Below are 12,665 nucleotides of genomic sequence, written 5' to 3'. Positions count from 1 at the left end.
TGACTAAAATATTATAGTAGGATTGAATGTTTTTAAAAGTCAAATGGAAAGAAGGGTGTGGCATATTAAGTACAACCACACAAAAACAAAAACCAGTCCTAAAAGGATTATTAAGAATGACTGGAGGGCACCGGTGGGAAGGGGAGTTGGGAATGTCTGTGGATGGAAGGTGGCAGGGTTTCCCACTAGCGAAGGTGGAAGGCACAGGGGTCGTGGGTTGAGTGTGAGTTTCTTGAGCAGCCAACTCCTACCAGTCAGAGTCTCAGAGCTGGGACCTGTCACCATGGCAGGGCCCGCAGCAAGGGCACGAATCTCCTTGACAAGCTGGCCTAGCATGAGCCAGACCTGACCGTGGTCCCAGTCAAGGAGCTGGCTGCAGTCCATCCCAAAGGCCACCATCCTGGATCTGTCCTGCCATAAATTGACTGCCATGGCATTTCTGTGGTCTTGCATGCCAGGTGCAACTGAACCCTAGGAGGGACAAAATACAGCAACTATAAAACCTTGGCCATCTGGTCAACCTCTAGCACCTGGATGTCCTCAACAGCAGGTGGGTCATCCTGCCTGGCAGCTTTGCTCAACTCAAGAGCCTGAAGTGGCTGGACTGAAGGACAAACCCCTGGATCCTGTCCTGGCCGAAGTGGCAGGGGGTTGCTTGGGTGAGAAGCAATGTCCGTAGTGTGACACAGCTGTTCCTCCCACAGCTGTTCCAGCACAGGGAGGCAGTGCAGGCAGCTCAGAGCCACAGAGGGCACAGGGGCTGGAGGTAGAACTAGAAGCAGTAAAGAAGCGTGGGCTGAGAGGAGTTCAGTGCCCTCAAAACGTCCAAGCTGGAGCAGAGAGGAAGCCTAAGAAGGAAACACGTCAGTCCCTGAACTCTAAGTCCAGTTCTGGGCCCCAGAAACACAGCCAGTCCTGAGCTGTGCTGAAGCTGCTGCTGTGTGTGGCAAGTGGGCTGGTGGCAGATGCAGCAGTCCCTCGGCACCAGCACTACCACCATCTAGGACAATGTGGTCTGAGTCTGTGCAGCCATGACATCCTTCCGTGGGAGACTGATTCTCAGCAGTGAGCTTGCCCTCAACTCCTCGTGCCTTCCAGTCTTGGAACTTGGGTTCATATGGAATTGGTTCTGCTGGACACAACTTCTTAGCTCAGACCTACTTGCAATCTCAAATGGCTGTTGATAAGTACTTGAGACCTCCTCTTGCTGGGACTTCTTTGTTCCTTAGTCAGGGTTCCCTGGAGGCATAAGAGGTGGGAAGGGATAGACTTGGGGGTAGGGAGAGGAAAACATACAGCACTTCCTTGTTGTTATACAAAGCCATGAAAAGGCAAGGCTCTTGTCTCCTAAATAGTCAGCTCTCACTACATTTACACCTTTGAATGTCACCAGCCCTTCCTTTCATTCCTCCCCAGGTAGCCAGGGCAGGTCAGGAGGCAGAGGGTTGTTAGTGGGAACTAGGAGAACATACTCAGCAAATCTCGCCTAAAGTGGTGGGGGCACTTATCATCTTAAGCACCTCAGATATTCAGACATTTAATGATCATACAAGATCTCAGGCTCTGAAAGAGACTTCAAGACTATCCTTGCAGAAGAGGAAATTGAGGCCTTCCATGACTTGCCTACGCTCTCCCAGCTGGTTTGAGAAAGCTGGATTCCGGCTCCGGTATCCTTAAGTGGCTTCCATAAAATGGGGACAGTCCAAGCTCCTTGCCTCGGCTTTAGAGCATTAACTCCCCAATTGCCAGTAAACAAGGTGGACCCTTGTAAAGCCACACTGTGACAGCTCTGTTAGTAGTTGGTCAGATCTCAAAGGCAACCTGAGACTCAAGCGTCATAGAGACTGAGGTTTGGAACTATTTTATTCTAGATCTAGAACTACACCTGCACAGTGAAGGGAACCAAGAAGCAGCATGGTGTTTAACAGTGCTCAGAACTGCAATGACTGGCGCAAATAAGGGCAGGACTGCCATTCTCTTATCTGCCAGCATAAGCGTTTTCTTACTCAGTCTCCTCCTTTGCCTCATCTTTCACAACAGCTACATGAAGGGATCAGAAATGGCCGTGCCATGGTGCTCAGACACTGAAATCTCCATGAGCACAAACCTGTCATGGTCCAGAAACAGAGCGGAAGGGGGTCCAGCTTTTCATCCACACGGGCCCAATGATTTCTCTCCCCCCAGGATAGCTCTGCTGTATAGGCCCACACCTTACTTAGAATCACTACATGTTCCTTTAGCCTTCGTCCAAGCTCCAGAGCCGTTGGTACAAATGCTTTGTTGAAACTAAACACAGAGCACAATAAATGAGATGGAGAGAACACAGCAGAAGTCAGCCTGGTGATCGGACTCCCGTTCCCAGGCTGGTCAAGGAAGACTTGTGCTTGTGAGCCAGAGGAAGGCTAAAGCATGCTCAACCCAGTAGAACCAAGCCACTGAAGGCAGGTCACTCAGGATCTCGAGATTTGATGCTGAGTTTCTTTTGGATTTTTACAATTATTAAATATGACATGTGTCTGAGTGGTAAAAAAAAACAAACAAAACAGATCCAACCCCATTAAAAGGGAAAATATACATTAATAAGCTAAAGGAGTTATCTTCAAGAGTTGGAAGGCAGGTTTTGTTTTATTTGGTATAACCTGATTATACCAAAAGATGGGTAAATATTCATCTTTTCTAAACATCAGCACCATGGGGACACTACATTTTAAATCATAAACCAAGTAAATACATAGCTCAGGACTATACTTTTTTATAGGGATAAATACTATGGTTCTTATCATCATGCAAGAAAGCAGCCACTGAAGGGTGATTAGAAATGATCACCTTTTTAGACCTAATGTGCCTCTTTTGCCCTTCTAAATGAAAATGTAGGAAAGCTTGGGCAAATTAGAGCAACTCACAGAATCTTAGCAGCCACTGACCTCTATTTACACATTACAGTGAAGGCCTAAAAAAAAAAAAGGGCAGTATGTGTGTTCTTCATTGAGGAGATAGCACTATGTTTTGAATTTAGTGGAGACAGATTTGGCTGTCCTTTGAAGATTTAAAGTAAGAGATAAACTCCAGACTGGCTATTTTTTAAACAGTTACTGTACTGAGCATGAACTTTTTGAAAAATGCCAAGTGCTTAAGCACACTTTTTTGCCATGTAGTAGCACAAATATGAGTACTGTGTTTGAACCCTTCCTTGGAGCTACTTCCAGACATCATTAGTGTCTAAGCAGCCTAGTTTGTTCTTAGGATTCCACATTGTTTAGGGTGAGAGTTTCTGAAGCCAGTTAACTAGAAATTTCAAAAATATGCTAGGTAAAAAAATATTTAACTACATTATTCTGGGATATGGTGGAACCAGGAATGGATTTCTACTCAGATCTAAATAGGCCCCACTCTGTGCTGTATTTGTGTTGTTACAGGAGTTAAATTATATCAAGGTGTTACTACCTATCAAACACTCAGCTAAATTTTTTGCAAGTGCTGGCTAATTTAACCTTTATAATGATTCTTTGAGATAGATACTATTGGTATCATTCCAGCTAATGAAGAAAGTAACAGAACTAGAGAGAATTTAAATTATTATTAAATTTAATTTTAAATTACTGCCAGCATTGGAAATTGACCTAAGGCAGTGTGACCTTAAAATTTTAGGCTGGATTTTTCCCTACCTCACCTCACATTGAAAACATCTTTCTTCCTGTTTCAACATGTTGTCTCAAGTTCATATGGAGAAATCTTGTATAAAATATTATTTTTAATTTTTAGTTTTAGGGGGGAAATCTGGTACAGATAAATGTGGGACTTGCCAAAGACAAATTATGAAACAAACAAACAAAAAGAAACAAAAAAAGAATTTGTTACTGGTCCTAAAGAGGGATGGAAGTAGGATGTACCCCTTCTGTTTTTCAATAGGTAGATTGACACTTATCCACCCATACCACTCACTACATGACATTTGTATGAGATTTAACCTGTCAAGTCTGGACACATATGGGATGGAGCATTTGGACATGGACTGGGATGAAGGCTTGCTGCCTACATGGGGAAAGTACCTGTGTGGACATGATCCAACCGGAAGGACTAAACAGCCTGGATTGTCGACACCACCATCACAGTGGGTCAGAAAGCTTCTGGGGCTCTCAGAATAAGCAAATTCTGGGGTTTTTAGAGTCATCTGGGTTTTGGGTAAGGAGGAAATGGATAATCTCCAATAGTAGAGGAAATACAATCAGTCCTAAGGAAAGGAGCCCCCTCTTTGCAAATACGAAGGCATTGTTCTCAGCCCCAGATTTCACATCAGTATGAGCAAAAAGTGGATATAACGATATGTTCCTCCTGGCCGGGCAACAATCTTGCCTGTCAGAAGCCAAGATCACAGCCTCAGGAAGCAAAATTACATGAGTTCCCCACAGTTGTATCTGAGAAATTTCCAAGTGGACCTAGGACTCAACAAAGCAATTGGGTTCAAACTGTAGCAGATATTCTACCAGGGCTTTTGTTCCCTTCTGAGAATCAAGCTTGAGCTGACAGTGTATTCAACACATACTTCTAAAAGGGCCATTAATTTTCCAAATGATGCCAAACTAATGCTGCCTTCTTTCTTGGTTTTCCTTGAGGTTGGTTGGCTCTTGCATATACAAAACCTTCTTGCAATATCAAGTGGGAATATTGATCATTACTAGGGTCAATAGCATCATAACTATCATTTCTCCTACTAATTAAAGTTGTTCTTAAAATTTGTTCTAAATAAAATATATTATGGTGATAAATATAAAATCAGAGCTTTTTAAAAGCATCCCAGCATTGTATAGTCACTAAATTTATATCAAGAACTTAACATAGTAATTATTAGAAAAAAGCATTTATAAAGACTAGAGGCCCGGTGAATGAAAATTCGTGCACTCAGGGGGGTACCTCACCCAGCCTGCACCCTCTCGCAATCTGGGAGCCCTCAGGGGATGTCCCATTGACACCTTAGACCCGCTCCCCCAAACCCGGCAGGTAGATCAGGGGACGGTGTGGGTGGCAAGCAGCTGCCCCCCCCCCCCATCGCCATCCCCTCCCTCTGCCCACTGGCACACACCTTGGCTGGTTTGGCACCGCCTGCTCACCGGCCCTGTCCTCCGCCAATCGGTCCAACATTCAATCAATTTGCATATTACACTTATATAGGATGACTGCATGTGAGTAGTCAAAATTGATATATGTAAATGAGAAGGCATACAAACTCAAAAATAAGCATATTTTACTTAAAATGTACTACAGAAATGAAAGAATGCTGTTTTTATCAATAATACCAACTTTCAGGTTACTTAATTACTACTAACACCTTGTCAGTTTATGGAATTGAATGTGTATGCTAATTATGACACTCATTAAATATTTTACTTTATATAATGTATGTTATATCATATATTATTTGAATTAAAAATTTTCAATGTGCATTTTAGGTGTTAGGTTCTGTTTATTAACTATTACTTTTTAATAAAAAATCAATGTTAATAATAAACATTCAACAAACACAAGTATACGTTTTAGAACACAAGACCAAGTGATTTTGACTGCAATTTATAACAGAAATGAAAATTTTGAAATGACAATTTCTTTCCCCCTTCTACATTATGCATACCTTAACCAAACCCAACCAGATTTTAGAATCTGTCTTATTTTATATTTGATTTAGTGAGTCACATTGTTCACAGTGATAACCAGACGTGGAAAAGAGAAATCAAATGTGGAGAGTCATGCTCTAACCGGTTTGGCTCAGTGGATAGAGCATCGGCCTGTGGACTGAAAGGTCCCGGGTTCGATTCTGGTCAAGGGCATGTACCTTGGTTGTGGGCACATCCCCAGTAGGGGGTGTGCAGGAGGCAGCTCATTGATGTTTCTCTCTCATTGACATTTCTAACTCTCTATCCTTCTCCCTTCCTCTCTAAAAAATCAAATATATATATATATATATATATATATATATATATATATATATATAAAATGTGGAGAATCAGCCTGTTAAATGAGTACAATTAACATGAACACCATCTAAATGGCCTTTCTGCTCCTGCTATCAAAGAAGTTCCAAGCTGTCCCCAACAATTGATCAGGTCACATCACACCATGTTGACAGAAATGTCAGTGTCACTAAAGAAGCCCATCTTCATGAGCTTTAAGTTCGCCATGACTCATGCTATCATATTTCTTTCCAGCACATAAGCAAGTGAGTTCAATAGAAAACTGACCTCTCCTAAGAACAGCAACAAAGATCAAAACCAGACCCCTTCTGCAGTTAATGCTCACTGCAGTAGGGACTTCAAATTTCACTTGCATTAGATTTCTCCTGCTCCCTCTTTTACTATTTCTATTTACCTTCAAAACCAGCTCCTGAAATTAGTTGGGGATGTGCACCATTGGTGCTAGGAAGGTTGGCTAGTTATAATGCACACACAAAGAGTGGCATTATTTGTTGGGGTCCAATCCCAGCAGGTCCAGGGGCTCCCAAAAGTGTGGACGGAGTCAGCGAAGAAGGAATGACACTGAGACAGCATTCAGTTGATCAGCAGCCTAGCCAGGCTCTAGCCAGGTTCTCTAGCCAGGTTCGGTCTTTATTGTCCTGTTACATCTGTATTTATACCAGTTGATTTTAATCCTACTCATTCTATTCCAAAGGTTAGGGCGTTTGTTAATCTAGTTCTGTTGAGTTTAATCCTGTCTAGGTTAATCTCTGTGCTCCATTATAAGGGCTATTCCAAGGTCACTGCTCTACTGATAAGCTACAAGGAAGTGACTGAAGGAGATTGTCCTACCCAGTAAAGGTTATGTCCTCCCAGCCTCACTGCTTGCCTTCCCTGGGACTGCCCTGTGTCAGTGGGTCTCCAGGGGTATAGGCTTTGGTGCTTTCCCTGGTGGGCAGACCCCTGGAGATGTGGGCCCAACAAGTCCCAAATTTATTGTCAACAGTCTTAGTCCAAGTTCTTCATAAGTAGTACATAGTATTTCTGTAACACCAGGGGGTTTCACTGATTTATTCTCTTCCTTAGTCCTGTTAATCCCTAACTCCAGGGAAAAATCCCCACCTGGGGAAACAACCTTTCTCAGAGAGGTGACCTTGGTGAAAACACATAGCACTAAGAAGGGGAGCAAACATATTAAGAACAGTATGCCATATACGCCAGGTCCCATGAAACATATGCTGCACAGATGTTTCTTCCCTGCAGCAACTGTGTCAAGAGCAAGGATGAGCTGGCTTTCGGCAAATAGCAAGGATGGACCGGCTTCCGGCAATTATTTTCTACTGTTTTGAAATGACTGAATGCACAATCTTGACAACTGCCTTTAATAATAATTGACAGGAAAGAAATCTAATGTAAGCCCCATCATATTCTCTATTATAAATTGCATTTTTAAAAAACATTTCCTGTATTCCTAAGAGAACTCTTTAAAATTCAGCATTTTGCACATAATTCATTTGAAAATTTGAAGAGCACCATATATAATATCATGAAATTCATGTTTGAAGGAGAATGTGTTTCTATACAATGCATAAAATGAAATTTACTTGTTAAGAACTTCAAGCTCAAGAGTTTCCAGGCACAAGACTTACAACACAGTGTCAGGTTATTAGTGTATGTAATTTTTTTAAAAAAATTAGTGTATGTAATTTTTTATATCGCCTCTGGCAATTACCAATGGTTGTAAAACCAGAAATTAATGCAAACAAATGTTAACCGAAAAAATGCAGTGGCTACATTAACTTAGTTAAATAACAAATGTGTAGGAAGGAGGAAACACTTTCTTGTCTCTTAACAAACTCTCCAGTTTTCTCCCTGAAGCAGGAGATTTGAGTGCCCACGGACAATTTCATTACTTGGCTTGCTGAGCTATAAAATCTCCTGGCATCCCCATTTGAAAAATGTGGCTGTTGACATTTAAATGAGTCTGTTAAGATTTGACCAGGAAAATTATAGTCGATTCTGTACACTTAATTACCAGAAGAATGTGGCCAGTCTAGAGGGAATTTGGGAAAGAGCAACACAAATGATTAAAGAGGAAGATAGACAGAAAAATGTTAAAATTATACAACTAGAGTGAATAATGAGGGAATAGTTACAAAACTCTTATGTCTAAAGAAAGTGACATAAGTATGAATGGAGGTAACATTGACATTATATCCAGTGACTTAAATAAATATGATAAAAGAGTGAATTAAATATAATCAAATATTCTATTTTTAAAATATCCATTTTATAAGAGATGAAAAGCTCTTTTTAAATTATCAAGTATAGTAAGCCCCTCTTTAAAACAAAGCAGAGCAAAATAAAACAAAAAAAAGAGACTTGGACTTAAAGAATGTAACTTGTTCATGATAAAGAGCTACTTTTCTCATACTGTCAAGAGGAAAAAATGTGCATGAGAACTTTTTTCCTGATAATACTTGCTAATGTAATGAGCACCTAAGAAATGTGCTATTTTATTTGATCATTTCAATAAGGCACATTATATAGTACATTTTGGGACCTCATTTTATGTTGAAAATATATAGTTTATATATATATATATATATATATATATATATATATATATATATATATATATAGTTATAGCAAGTCCAAAACATTAATGTTATTAAATACTTGGACTGCCTATTGCTATATCCTAAAGTTATTTATGAGTTAGAGAATTAAATTTCAATAAGGCTTATGTCTAAATGAAAACTTACCTATCTCAGAGTAAATGGTTTCTGTACAAAGGCACGAATTTTTTCCTTAAGAAATTTGCAGATTCATTCACATTTTCAGTGCCTCTATTTGATATTCCTTCCCTATTTCCTTCAAGCTATCACACTTTATCAACAATTTTATATCCATCACAGCTAGAGTGGCAGTTTTAGTAGCTAAAAAAAAATGGAATTATTCCCACCACAAGTTGGGTTCCCCCTTAGAAAGGTGCATGGAAATGACAAGATGAGGAAAGCCAGAAACGGGGTTGATCGCCCCTCCTCCCTGACATCCTGCCTTTTTCTCCCTTGGGGACCAGCACTGCCCCTAGTATTGTCATCCACATGCAGATGACTCCCACTTTTTAAACCTTGGTCATTGAAATTAGTGTTACATTTCCTACTGTCTACTGGATCTTTCCATTTAGATATTTTGCCATCACCTCAAAGTAATTCATCTGAAAGAGTTCCTGTCCTTGATTACCTAGCCTGCTAATGGTCCCACTGTTCTTTCCATGGTCCTGAATCAAAGCTTTGGCAACTATCTTAACTCACTGCTACACACACACACACACACACACACACACACACACACACACACTGCCTCATACTTGGCCTAATTCCCACAGTTCCTTCAGTGTGAATTTTCTCCCACCCATACTCACCTTCCGAAAACATTACCATCCCACCATAACGAGGCTTTAAAAATGATTCCCTTCTGCCTACAGAATAAGTCTATAACCTCTTAGCCAGGGATTCAAACCTTTCCACAACTGACTCTACCCCATATTTCTACCTTCATCTCTCACACATATTCCTGTAGTCACCATTCCTCAGAGAGACTTAGCCTTTCTGGGGTCCATACTTTCAACCACATCATGTTCTTCTCTTAAAATATCTCCTTCCTTCTCCATCAATCTGAATCCTGAAAAATCCCACTTAAATTCCACTAACTCCCTGAAGCCTTTCTTAACTACTACAGGCAGAGAGTTTCTCTTCTCTCCTCAACTGTAACACATCACCTGCTGCTCATTCATCCTAGAAAATGGTAGCATTTGGACTAGTCATACTCTCATCTATCATATATTATACTGGACTTCTAATACTAGTATAATCTGTACGTATTAAATGCTATCTCATAATTCCTTTTTAAAAAAATATATTTTTATTGATTTTTAGAGAGGGAGGAAGGGAGAGGTAGAGGAAAGGAGAGTTAGAAATATCAATGAGAGAGGAAGATCATCATTTGGCTGCCTCCTGCACGCCCCCTGCTGGGGATTGAGCCCACAATCTGGGCATGTGGCCTCACTGGGAATTGATTTAGTGACCTCTTGGTTCCTGGGTCAATGCTCAACTACCAAGCACCACCAGCCGGGCTCTCATAATTACCTTTCATAGAGTTTCAAAGGTCACCTGTATCACTAATCACCAGAAACTTGAGAGAAATTTGGTAAAGAAAAAAATTAAAAACCATTACCTTTGAAATTTACAATAATCTATGAAGTTCAAAACAAGCTCTAGATCAGCGGTTCTCAACCTGTGGGTCGCGACCCCTTTGGGGGTCGAACAACCCTTTCACAGGGGTTGCCTAAGACCATCGGAAAACACATATATAATTACATATTGTTTTTGTGATTAATCACTATGCTTTAATTATGTTCAATTTGTAACAATGAAAATACATCCTGCATATCAGATATTTACATTATGATTCATAACAGTAGCAAAATTACAGTTATGAAGTAGCAACGAAAATAACTTTATGGTTGGGGGTCACCACAACATGAGGAACTGTATTAAAGGGTCGCGGCATTAGGAAGGTTGAGAACCACTGCACTAGATGTTGCCATGAAAATAGGCAAGTTTTTAAGCCCCAGGTTCCTTGTTTATAAAAAGGACTAGTATATAGGATACACCTATCTGTAAAGGTCATTTTAAAGGTTAGTTAAAATAGCATTTGTAAAGATATCAACCACAGAAGACTATCCATCAATCTTTTCCCTTTGTGTCCTCTCTAGGTGAGGACCTGGTTAAAATTAATCAAAAAAAAAATGTTTGTAATGATTTAAGTTTTTAACATTTTTTAGAGAAGTTGCTCAGTCTTAGAGCAAAAGTGCACATAAGAGATTAGAGAGTAATAAGACTGACAATGTAGGTTGATGGAAGATTCAGGAAAAACTTGATTGTCAGGCAGTGGACTATTCTGCTCACTTAATCTTCAATAAAGCATGCTGAAACATGTGACCTATTACTCTCTCTTTAATTCCCCCCCTTTATAATATGTGGGAAATAACCAGAGGGGAAGAAGAGTAGGTGCTAGATATTTGCAAAAGCTTGGACTTGGGTTCAGAAGCCTGGGCTAACACCCTTGCCTTGACAACGAATAGCTGTTTGACCCTCGGCAAATCCCTTTACCTCTCTGAGCCCGTTTCCTCATCTGTAAAACAGAACAAATAATTCCCTTCCCATGGAATTTCTTTGAGGAGTGAATGTGATATGAAATATAATTCATAAGATATGAAGTACCAAGTGAATGTAAAATATTAAAAATGGTATGTGCCTTATTTCATAGATTATAGTGTTATTACAGTTTGATTTGGTGAGATATATCATATGGCTTGTACCTTCCCACAAGAAAAATAAAAAATTAAGATTCAGGTCTATGTTTATGACAGAATGGGAGTTTAACAATAAAGTAATGATGGAGTTGACTGCATTTGAGAAAAGGGCTGGCTGCAGCTACAGAAGAAATAACAAACGCAGTGATCCTTGTAAGATGGGCTCATTCAACTGTTACTTATCCTCTTCTTCCCTTTCTGGTCTCAGTGCTGGCAGATTTCAAATCCCATAAAACAAAATAATGTAATTTGACTGTTTACTAAATTTATAAGACAACATCAACTACAGGAAAAAAGTAATAGCATTACATCAAGTTAAACTAAATCCAGCAGGCAGAAAATTCAATAGAATGTTACAAAAACAAAAGCAAGCATTTTGCTTTGAGCCTAAGGACCAACAGGAAATGGTAGCGAGGAAGCCCCCATGTGGAAATCTGGTCTTGTGTTTCTATATTCAGGTTTGGGAACAGTTGACAGTGGCACCTTAGCTGGCTGTGCTACTGAGATGTTGGATGCAAAGGTAATTAGGCCCCACGTCTTGTGTGGCTTTAAGGAGCAAAGATAATTCCATTCAAATTCTGAAATAAGCCATATGAAATTACCCACACATGTAAATAAAATTAAGAAACAAGTAATTGTCAGTAATATTATTTATGGTTCTTGATATCATTTAGGAAGCATTCATCATTGACTTTTTGGTTTCAGAAATGAAGATTATGTTTCTTTGGTAACAATAAGTAAGACAAAAGCAATATTGTATAAATAAATAAGCTACACGTGTCTCGATTGCAGTATCTAGTATGTTCATAGAATATTAAGAGGACAACTCAACGAAGTATCACTAGTCTTCTTTTCATTGAAAATGAACTTGGAGCATAAGGACATGAAAAAATTAACTCAAAAGTCTAGCTGTTATTATATATTTTAATTATTTATTGTTGTAGTTAAGCCTTCTGGCTTGTAGTCTTTCCATTTAAGGTTTAAAAAGAAAAATCAAAACATATATTCACTTTTAATTAAAATTCTAGTATCAAAAGATATTGACAAGCCCCCCACCTTGATAAAATCAGCCCCAACACTATGTTTGTCTTCATAGTTAATATTAGTTTCAAGGTGTTTTAATTTTTTAACATTCATATCTACAGTGCTTGATAAGGTGGTAGGCCTTCACTCTTTCTAAGTTATAACACAGCACAAAATTTAACAAGTACTCTTGTAAGATTCTAACTCCTTATTGGAATAGGTATGAAAGATCCTCTCTTAATAATTTGATATGCATGGCCAATTAGCTGCACAACTATGAAGTTTGTGAGAACGAGTTATTTTTTAATTACCATAAC

Source organism: Myotis nattereri, assembly GCF_964212035.1.
Source record: "Myotis nattereri genome assembly, chromosome: 17".
Classification (NCBI taxonomy): Eukaryota; Metazoa; Chordata; class Mammalia; order Chiroptera; family Vespertilionidae; genus Myotis; species Myotis nattereri.
Note: the sequence above shows the minus strand (reverse complement) of the source record.